The 10,330-nt window shown below is 35.8% G+C and overlaps 1 pseudogene; it reads left to right on the plus strand.

Annotated features, from left to right (window-relative positions):
- Nucleotides 1–522: 522 nt before the first annotated feature.
- LOC110744122 lies at nt 523–9,464 on the plus strand (annotated as a pseudogene).
- The last annotated feature ends 866 nt before the right edge of the window (nt 9,465–10,330 follow it).

Below are 10,330 nucleotides of genomic sequence, written 5' to 3' on the forward strand. Positions count from 1 at the left end.
AAGCATACCTATAGTAGCTGTGATATTGGGAAAAGTAAGCAAAATGTGCAACAGAAGACCTGGAATGGAGTTCCAAATTCAATCACTACTAATTGATGTCCTTTGAAAGTCTTTATCCTTTATAAATTTGACTTTACTAAATTGGGATGAAAATGTTAACACCTAACTCAGGCTGTGAAACTGTCAGAAAATACATGTGAAAGTTCTATGTAGTGGTTAAAGTACATAGAATTATTAGTATACTTCATCAATTTATGTGAAAGACTGACACAGATCAGATTAATGGATATCTTCTTCCCTTGTACGTTATCTTTTTTTTTTTTTTTTTTTTTTTTTTTTGAGACAGAGTCTTGCTCTGTTGCCCAGGCTGCAGTGCAGTGGTGCGATCCTGACTCACTGCAACCTCCACCTCCTGGGTTCAAGCAATTCTCCTCCCTCAGGCTCCCTAGTAGCTGAGATTACAGGCATGTGCCACCAAGTCGGGCTAATTTTGTATTGTTAGTAGAAACGGGGTTTCTCCATGTTGGTTAGACTGATCTCAAACTTCCAACCTCAGGTGATCCATCTGCCTCAGCCTCCCAAAGTGCTGGGATTACAGACGTGAGCCACCGCGCCTGGCCAATCTGTTTCTTTTCAATGAATGGCAAATGACCAAGTATTCTATAGGCTGATAGGCTTTGGAAAGGCCTTCTTTGCAAAAGCTCCAATAGTTCATTAACTTGTTGTTTTATGTCAAACAAACTCCCACTTTTCTTCCCACCTTTGGAGGACAGAGCTCAGTTGCAAATATCCCCAGTTGAAGTAACTTTTTAATGGCACACGAAGGTAAAAGTGACTAATGACAGATTAATCTCTGAGATAAGATTTGATAGCAACGGGTTAACTAGTCAAAAAAGCCCTACAACTTTGATATCCAAGGTGCAGAGTACCTTGACAGAGGTGCAGCATTTAAAAAGGGATGAATGAGAGTGCCACAAAAATATGGAGTCACTTTAAGTAGAGTTCACCCTGTGGTCAAACGATGTAACAGATTCTTTGGCAGATCAAAGAGAAAATCTAGTTTCCTCAGATAAAGGAGCTTAAACAGTTGAGGAAACAAAAATGGGACCTCAAAATACTTTAGTCAAAGCAGAAAACATGTGAACTAAATGACTGAAAAACTATTCCTGGGGGTGGAAAGTTTAAAAAAGTCACTTTTGAGTCCAGATGAGCAAAGGCCAACAGAGAAACTGAAGAGTAAACACACCATGGTTAAGAGGGAAACTTTTGCAACTGAGTGATGCTGGTGTCAAGAGTATGTTTAAAATTACCTTAGAGATCAAGGGTAGAAATTCTGTCTGGGCTAGTGGAGTCAGGAGAAAATCTCAGTGTGTAAGAGGAGAGATCAAAGTTAAAACCTCAAAGCTTCCCAGAAAACCACAGACAAACTAGCATGTTTCTAATGCACCCTGAATGTGCATTTCGAGAGGCAACACAGAAGTTGAGGGTATTTTGTGGATATTCATTAGAAAATAACAATTATTTTAAATTATTATATTACTTATAATTTTTATATATTTACATAATATAATAAGGAGAAAACAAAACCAAGATATAAAGTGTTATATATTTAGGTGGGTTCAATAGATACTATACATAGTTGTATTTTCATACTTTGATCCAATTCATACACAAAATTTAATATCTTTAAAGTGAGATAAAATTTAAGCAACTTAAATTTTAGATAATGCCCAAATTAGATTTAGATGCAAGGAATTATTTTGAATATATTTTCACTAAATATGTAGCAGTGAATATGCATGTGAAGAGATATGTTCCACCATTTAGCAGTAAATTAAGAGAAATGTGACCTTTTTCTTCAGTTGTGAAGTTCAGATCTTCCTTTTCTCATACATGAGCACATTTCTAAGTTCTTTTATGGCAAAAATATCTGGAATATTTATTTTTTTAGTATTGATTTTTAAATCTCAACTCTGCCACAATAGCAAATGTACTTGCACAGAAGAACCAAGTGCTAATATTTGAGACCTTCATAGAAATAGGATCTCATGGAATTGATTAACATTATGGTTAACAGTTTATCACTTTTTTGTTTACATCACTAAAATGCTGACTATCCCAATAATAATGCTAAAAATAGCATTAATACATTAATAATAGTTACAATTTCTTTCAAATAAACAGAAAAATTGGTGCATAAAACTGAGAAAGATCATATTAATTTGTTGTCACTATGATAACTCTGCCACATATAAAGACACCATAGATGTTTCTAGAAAATTGACACACTGTTTAGTATTGCAGGCTTAACACTGCGATCATTACTGAGATCACGTTCAATGACTTGCTGTAACATATATAGAACCATTAAGCTGACTTCAAATAAAAGGACACATTTCTAGTATAATGAATATTCTGCTTTGCCCCAGTATTATTATTCTGGATGTTTCTCTCACGCAGGATCTTTATAGAGTCTTCAGCTCACATGATCTCTGCAACACTTGTTTCTTTGATTACTTTCTATTACTAAAATCATCTCTTCAGTTTAGCCTCTAGTCTACAACTAACTCCTGAAATCTTTCTACCTCTCTGATTATCTTAGTGTTTAACCCTAATTGGCTTTCCTCTACCTCTGCCTATCCTTTCAATGTTGGTATTCCCCTGAATGCAGCCTTTCAAATTTTGTGTTCTATACATTCTTCTTGGTGTAACTTTGCCTCTGTCATAGCTGCAGCTACCATTTATAAACTGATGGCTTCTAAAACTTTAAACTCAACCCTATTCTCTTAAATTAAAAAATTATACTTCCAACATTTCTTACAAACCATTACCATTCAGTCTGTATCCCAAGTAATGATTCCAGCTAACAAATGTTCCTGGAATTTGGCTTTTACTGTCTAATTACATAATTCCTGTCCTAGGCAGTCTCTCATATGCCCCCATATGTCTTGCCTAGTCTTTTAAAAATGGCCTCCCACATAATTTTACAGTGACAACTGTTTCCCTAGACTTTAGCAAAGGTTACTTTAGGTAGATCACACATTGAACCCTGTAATTTCTCTCCTAAAAGACCTTTCATATGATTTGGTGTGTCCGTGAGATAGAGTTCAAAGACTCTGATGCGTATCAGGCAAAATCCTCTAAAATCCAGGCTTTCCAAGCTCTCTCAGCCCAAATTCTCCATTACCCTATAACCAGTGGCCTCCAGATTCACTGACCTTCTTAAACTCCTTTTCTTATCGTGCTCATTCACTGCTACATGCTTTTTACCTATAGCACTATTGGCCTTGAATGTTCTTTCTGTTTCCTATCTGGTAAATGCCTACTTACTCTTTTAACTTGTCCACTTTGTGAAAACATATTAAACTCAAGAGAATGTGTTGTTTCCTTCTCTTTTTTTTCTATGTTATTATTTTCTCTTTTGAAGCATTTTTATCATAGTATTATAATGATCTATTCACAGGCATCTTATCCATTAGAAAGTGTTGTAGTCATGTTTAATCTTCCATTGCCTAGCACTTAATGGTTCTCTGGAGTTTCACCGTTAGTAAGTAACTAAGCTGAGATTTGACTCCCAGTCTTCTAAGTCAATATCCAGACCCATTCCCATTAAAATGGATTGCCACCCTGTCTCGGGGTTCTCTCTTCCTTTTGGGCCTGTATTCTTAGTTACTCAGCATTTTTCACTCTGGCTGTGCTTGCTACTTTGTCAAAACAAACTTGAATTCTAATCTATCAGGATTATACTCAGTGGTTTCATTGCCATTGTGATATTTTGGAAAAGGCAAAGATGTCACAATAATTTAAATCATTCATACGTAAGCATCCAGATATAATTCACACCCTGTATTTCTGGCTACAACGCATGTGAATAGGTATTTTATGCATTTTCTTTATCTATATAATCGGTCATTTTGACAAGTCTGCAAGGTGCAGTCAGATTTCTTCTCCTGTGTATGTATCTTCATCCATGATACATGACCAAATGCTTTCATTTAGGAACTGGAAAATGTTGGGATTGTTAGCAGCTGAAGAAGAAACACTTAGGGATGAATGAAAGGGATAAAAATGAAGGGAGAGTAGCATGTTGCCTATACTTTATCTGGCCTCTTTAACTGAGTTTGAGTAATATTGGATTAAGATTAGAATACAGTGAAAATTTTGGTTTGGTTTTTAAATGTAGACTTATTAATAGAATATGTTATAACTATCACAGGTTGGGAAATATTTGAGTGAAAATTACTTATATTATATCCTATCATTACTAAATAGTTTTGAGGTAGAGTAGGTTTTAGCCATATATGCCTTCATACACAGAGGGAAATATTGTCTGGGCCCACAGAAGAAATCTGTAGCAACTAGGGAGCTACACAGTGCCTGAGACATATTGACCTCTGCCAGGCTCAAAAGTGTGTGACACAGCAGTGCAGAATACAAACACCTTACAAAGACATGCAATATATACAGATAGGTATATGAAGACATATTGAATGAACTTTTGTATTTTAATAACACTGTACATTTTTTCACCTAAAAGATGGTATTCAGATCAAATGAATATGTAACAAACTGACTTATTTAGTTTCTCAGAGTTTCAAGGTTTTAATATTTAAAATGAGAGAATAGGGCTATAAGATCTAAGTATCCTGGTTTGAAATTCTATTACTCTATGAGAAAAAAATCTCGACAATTACTAAGACAATGGAGCAAACATAAACATATATTTGTCCTTTGGAAACCTTTGTGACATTTGAGAAGTCCAGCAAGGATTGTGTGTCTTGTTAAGCTTGCGATTACAAGAAGTGCAAATACTTTTAGATTTGTTTTGGCATGACATACCGTACCTTTCTTTTACCAGTGTTGACTATCCACTGAAGTCTGGACTCTCAAATTCTTCAACATTCAAATTTACTGCCTGAGGAAAAACACATGGGTAGAACAGAGAATGAGACTACAGCATTTAATTATTAAATCAATACATATGCCTGACTTGCAGAAGCTAGGTACAGTTTAAATCTGGTTACAAGAAGTCAATCATCCATTCTCCAAAATTCTGAAAGCGTACAATCATATCTTTTGCATTTGAAGGCACTTGAAAGTACAACAGTCTAGTGTATAACGAATTAACTAACTAGAAAGGAAAACATTACATTTGCATTGGGCACATGATATGACCTTTTTCTTTTGAACTTTTCAAACAGTATTGTGGTATGACAGGCATTTTCCTTTTACATAGTCACACAGAGTTCTCACAGATCCTACATAAACTCACAGAGGATCGGAGAAGGAAGTTATGTTTTTTCTTGCTCTTCAGTCTGTAAAACAGCTGTATTTGATTCTTATTTGTTTTGCCCTAAGACTGTGATGATTTCACTGTGAGATTTTTTAGACACCAACAACAGTTTTAAATAAATATATTGTTTTAATGTGAGCTTAAATTATGCGAGGCATGATTCTGCGTGCTGTACATGCATTACCTCATTTAATATTCACAGAAATCCTAAGAAGGATGTATGATTATGACACTTATTTTACAGCTGTGGAGAAACTCTCAATATAATTTTCTAATGTCTCCTGTCTTATAAGTATTGTTAGACATCAAATCCAAAACTTTTACAGATCTCAAAGCTCACTCTCACAATCATCCATCATGGAGGCTCAGTGCTCTCTTCTATGCATCCATCCACACATATCTTGGTCTCTTCTAGTGCATGGATAAATGGGAGGAGAACTTAATTTTCAACTGTAGCTATAGAAGAAGAAAGAAGTGTTTCTCATGCCATATTAAAGTCAGTTCAATAAAACTAGTATCAGTTAATTTTCTAAGATATTTTATTTCCCTTAAGCATCAAAATCACCTTTTACATGTATCTAGCAGAATGTTCTAACTATATTTTCTTCCACTTTCATGGGTTCAAGTGTGAAATGTATGCAAGAAAGCTGCAGCTGGGCTTAAAACTCTCATTTTATATGTGTGGTTCTTTTGATCCTCCAGTGAAAGGCCACAGAAGGAACAAGCATGAATTTCTTTATTTTGAGAAAAATTCAATCCCCACTTGCTCACTAGATTTGAAAATCTAGATTTGAGAAATCCAGTTAAATTCCCATATAGGGTAGTAATATTTTCAGTAATGTTCATGTAGATTATCTCTTTCTTTGAGTTGAATGGAAACTGCTCTGTGATATGGGCAAAATATGTATCAAACCATATAACCGGTCAGAAATGAAGAAAAAATATGTCATTATAAGGGTATCATTCTCTTTATAGCAAATAAAGGTAGAGAGGTTGATGACATAATGCAGACAAGAAATTGCACTTATATTCTGAGTGGCTTTCTCAGATAATCTCTGGAGACTTTATAAGAATTAAAACTTCTTAATAGCAACATCAAACTTCAGCTACTTTGGTTTAGATTTTAAAACAGAAGTTGATTTAGCATTTTAGATCTCTAGTGGAAATTGCTTCTACATTCATGAAAGGTGTTGTTAGAGGCAGGCATACCATATGACCAATAGCTGCTGATCCAGGCAAAGATTTTTACAGTTTGCAGGAAGTCACAAAGATGCTTCCATAACAACTGCAGGAATTGACCAACCCAATCTGTGAGAGGTGGAGACGGGAATTTAAATACATGATTATTAGTGTAGAGAGCGGTTTGCACAAGTATCTTGGAACTGTACTTATCTATTCTTTTCATTGTTATTGCTACTATTTTTATAGAGCCCCAAGTGTAAGTGTCCAGAGTACCTCAAAGGTGATGTGAAATACAATGAAACAAAACACCTCTTGCAAATTCAACCTTGTGGTTATGATTTCAAGTATCACATCTGTTCTAACTAGCTCATAAGCAGATATGGAGCCTTATGTAATAAAATATCATAGGAGTTAGTTGCATTATTTTCAGTCTCACTAAAAATAACTGTACTTGACAGTTTGAGTAGCTTTTGTGAACGCTGAATATTTTTAGGAGAACATGAAAATTAGAAGAGGCTTTCTAAATATTTCTTAGTAAAATTTACTTAGCAAACAATAAGGAAAAAAAGACACTTAGATAAAGATAGAATAAATAAATAAATAAATAGCTTGATATTCACATTTGAATAAAGCAATTCTCTCACATTGATAGAAAGAATAAAAGCATAAATGTGGAGCATCTTAGGTGTTGGAATATTCAATTCTAATACATAGAATTCTCTATACTTATGAGGTAGGGCGGAAGTGAAGAAGGAGGAGGAGGAGTAGGGGAAGAAGAGGAGGAAGAGGGAGGAGGAAGAGCAAAGAAAATTATGGAAGTAAAGAATTGATGTCAGTAAGAATTAGACAGAGAAATTTTACATTAATTTACCTTATAGGAGATGGAAACAGAACAATAATATTTAGTACATAAAATGTTATTTAAGCCTAATAATTTATAAAATAACTAATTAGACTATAATCACACTGAGGAGAGGGACCCTAGTGATCTGCCAGCATAAAGTTCATCACAAAAGAGGTAAAATTAGTGATTACCTAATGCTTGTCAAGTAACATGGGCATAATAATTTGCTGCTTAAATCCCTGCAGATCTAGTTATCTTTAGACTAAGCTTAAAGTTTCATATTTTCAACAAATGGTGCTTGCACAACTGGACATCTGCATTCAAGAGGATGAAATTGTACACTTACCTCACACTATATACAAAAATGAACTCAAAATCAATCAAAGACATAACTATAAGAGCAAAAACTATAAAACTCTTAGAAGCAAACAGGTATTCTTCATGACCTTGGATTAGGCAATGGTTTCTTAAATGTGACACCAAGAGCAGAAGTAATAGAAGAAATAGAACAGGTAAATTAGACTTCATCAAAATTCAAATCTTTTGTGTTTGTAAGATACCATAAAGGAGGTAAAAAGGCAACCTACAGAATGGGAGAAAAATTTTGCTAGTAAAATATTTGATAAGATATTTTTGCCTAGATTATATGAAGAATATTTATAACTCAATTATTTTAAAAAGACAGATAATATAATTTTTAAAAGTAGAAAGCATCTGAATAGATATTTCTCCAAAAAATATAAACAAATGGATAGAACCCATGGACATGGCGAACCAGGTTATCAAGTGCAAGGCTGCAGTTGCCTGGGAGACTGGAAAGCCTCTCTCCATAGAGTAGATAGAGGTGGCACTCCCAAAGGCTCATAAAGTTCGAATCAAGATTGTTGCCACCGTGGTTTGCCACACTGACACCTATATCCTGAGCAGAGCTGATCCTGAGGGTTGTTTTCCAGTGATCTCGGGACATGAAGGTGCTGGAATTGTGCAAAGTGTTGGCGAGGGAGTTACTAAGCTGAAGGCAGGTGACACTGTCATCTCACTTTATATCCCACAGTGTGGAGAATGCAAGTTTTGTCTAAATCCTAAAACTAACCTTTTCCAGAAGATAAGAGTCACACAAAGGAAAGGATTAGTGCCAGATGGTGCCAGCAGATTTACTTGCAAAGGCAAGACAATTTTACATTACATGGGAATCAGAACATTTTCTGAATACACAGTTGTGGCTGATAATCTCTGTTGCTAAAATAGATCCTCTAGCACCTTTGGATAAAGTTGGTCTCCTAGGTTGTGGCATTTCCACTTTTTATGGTCCTGCTGTGAACACTGCCAAGGTGGAGCCTGGCTCTGTTTGTGCTGTCTTTGGCCTGGGAGGAGTTGGATTGGGAGTTACCATGGGCTGCAAAGTAACTGGTGTGTCGCAGATCACTGGTGTGGACATCAATAAAGATAAATTTGCAAGGGCCAAAGAGCTTGGGGCCACTGAATGTATTAGCCCTCAGGATTTTAGTAAACCAACCCAGGAAGTGCTCATTGAGATGATGAGCACTGATGGAGGAGTGGACTATTCCTTTGAATGTACTGCTAATGTGAAGATCATGAGAGCAGCACTTGAGGCATGTCGCCAGGGCTGGGGCATCAGTGTGGTGGTTGGAGTAGCTGCTTCAGGTGAAGAAATTGCCACTCATCCATTCCAGCTGGCGACAGGTCACACATGGAAAGGCATTGCCTTTGGAGGATGGAAGACTATAGAAAGTGTCCCAAAGTTGGGCATCTGAATATATGTCCAAAAAGATAAAAGCTGATGAATTTATGACTCACAATCTCTCTTTTGATGAAATTAACACAGCCTTTGAACTCATGCATTCTGGAAAGAGCATTTGAACTGTTGTCAAGATTTAATTCCAAAGAGAAAAATAATGTTCATTTTGTCATGATCTGATGGGAGCAGCCTAACAGGCAGGGAAAAGCTTCTCCAAGCTCACAACCTCGCAGACCTTCAGCAGCTACTCCAGAGAATAGTGTGATGTGTGTGATTCATGAATTTCTGTAATCAAGGACAAGGATAATTTAATCATAAACTAGTTTTCTGGACCATCCTCCACCTAAATAATTGCTAACTCATTAAGGAATATTTTAACATAATAAAAGTAATTTCTACCAAAAAAAGAAAAAGATATACAAATGGCCAATACGCACACAAAAATGTGTCCAGGCTGGGCACGGTGGCTCATGCCTGTACTCCCAGCACTTTGGGAGGCCTAGGTGGCAGATCACCAGAGGTTGGGAGTTCGAGACCTGCCTGACCAACATGGAGTAACTCCACTTCTACTGAAAATACAAAATTAACCAGGCATGGTGGTGCATGCCTGTAATCCCAGATACTTGGGAGACTGAGTCAGGAGAATCACTTGAACCCGGGAGGCAGAGATTGCAGTGAGCTGAGATTGTGCCATTGCACTCCAGCCTGGGCAACAAGAGCAAAACTGTGTCTTAAATAAATAAATAAATAAATAAATACAATTTTAAAAAGCATCCAATGTCATTAGCCATTAGGGAAATGCAAATCAAAACCACAACAAGATACTATTTCATATTCATGAGATTAACTAAAATTAAAAAGACAGATAATAACAAGTGTTGATAAGATGCAGAGAAAGTCTATTCCTCATATTGCTGGTGGGAATACAAAATGGTGCAGCCACTTTGCAAAACTATCTAGAAATTCATCCTAAGGTTAACATTTGAGTTAACATAGAGTTAACATTTGACCCAGCAATTCTACCTCTAGGTATATACCTAAGAGGAATGAAAATATATGTCCACATGAAAACTTGGATATAAATGCATATGGTGCCATTATTCATAATAGAAAAAAAGGGGTAAATTCCCAGATATCCATCAATTTATGAATGAATAAATACAATGTCACATATCCACCCAATAGAATAGTATCTAGCAATAAAAAGGAAGTATTGATATTTGCTACAACGTGGATGAATCTCAAAACTTTG

This window comes from Papio anubis, chromosome 1, assembly GCF_008728515.1.
Source record: "Papio anubis isolate 15944 chromosome 1, Panubis1.0, whole genome shotgun sequence".
NCBI lineage: Eukaryota > Metazoa > Chordata > Mammalia > Primates > Cercopithecidae > Papio > Papio anubis.